Source organism: Pomacea canaliculata, linkage group LG8, assembly GCF_003073045.1.
Source record: "Pomacea canaliculata isolate SZHN2017 linkage group LG8, ASM307304v1, whole genome shotgun sequence".
Classification (NCBI taxonomy): Eukaryota; Metazoa; Mollusca; class Gastropoda; order Architaenioglossa; family Ampullariidae; genus Pomacea; species Pomacea canaliculata.
The window spans coordinates 8,169,093-8,170,510 of record NC_037597.1 but is presented as its reverse complement, the minus strand read 5'-3'; positions in this window follow the sequence as shown (position 1 = coordinate 8,170,510).

Sequence of the window (1,418 nt, the reverse complement as noted above, 5' to 3'; positions counted from 1 at the left end):
TAGATGTAATCAGTATATCTCACACACACACACACACACACACACACACACAGATGAAGGACTTGGACTTTTGGTTAATTGCTGCCTGAAAACTATTAAATTTTGATCCGCCTTACCTAAATGAACATAGACCGTGTACCCGATCAAACATCCACATTATTTATTGTACAAGGCAACGTTGGAATCTGTGAGTTTCAACCAGGTCTGCTTAAGTAAAGGAGTGGGCAGTCATAAAATGTGTTTGTCAGCCATGAAGTCAGGAATGATTGATGATGTTCAGCAAGAATAAAAAGTAAACGTCGACCTCTAACCATTGGTTTTCTCTTTTTTAAAAGCGATGACTACGGCTCTCAGATACAGCTCCAGATAAAAGAGTTCGAAAGTGTTGACAAGCAAACCAGAGATCATTGATGAAATAAGACGCTGATAAATTGTTTCTGCGGCTTGAAGTTCAACAACCCGATTTGTAAATCTCTTAACATATCTTTAAGCAAACTGATTTTGCCAGAATTACTGAAGAGATTGAAATGACTATTGACAAAAGCACAGATCAACTCCACTATATAAAAAATAAATTATTCTTACAGACACACTGAATTCTCGTCGTTCAAGATGTATTAAATGTGTCATTTCCAACTATATTAACATCCACGCGTACTCTTCCTTGACATTTTTCACAAGAATTTCTACCGTCTAAACAATGGTCGAGTCGTCTCACTGTAGTGGTCGAGTTGGACTATCACGTCACGTGGCTTTCTTTTCCATTCTGCGGCGTTCATATCCAGTCGTACTCACTATGTTCACCACATCGACCACCGGCACGAAACTTTATTTGCCATGCTCTTGTTTTATTTGAATAATTAAATAATCTTTCAGTTATTCGGCTTTCACTGTGTAAAAAATTTATCTTTTGGCTGACTTTCCATGGAAGCCGCCATATTTTTCTTTTTACACAAGAAGGTGGTGACGGGAGTGTAAGTCCAGGTTAGACAGTATTATTTAACACGAGATTAGTTTAAAATGTTCTAAAACTGCGTTTATAGGCGTCCTATAAAACTTTTAACCAAACACAATTAATTCTAAATATGTCGTGTAGCTGGCCCCTGGACTTGAGGCTGTCTTGGGTTGTCAGCTTTGTTTGAAATTTTAAGCTAAGTAAACAGAAGGATCTTGAACATTTTTGGTAAGCTGTGTTCGTAGTCATAGCAACCCAAAACAAACTTTTTCTCCCTGTTTTCAGAAATTCCCTGCTTGTAAGATTGCTGAGCAGAATGAAACTGAAGTGTATCTTATGTCAGGTCATGCAGGGGTTAGTTTGGAATTCACACCAGGTAGTGTTCGTTTTTCATGTTATGTTGTATCTCTCTTACTGCAGGCATCTGCAGTAGAGGATAATTTTTTTAAATCCTTATAATTTC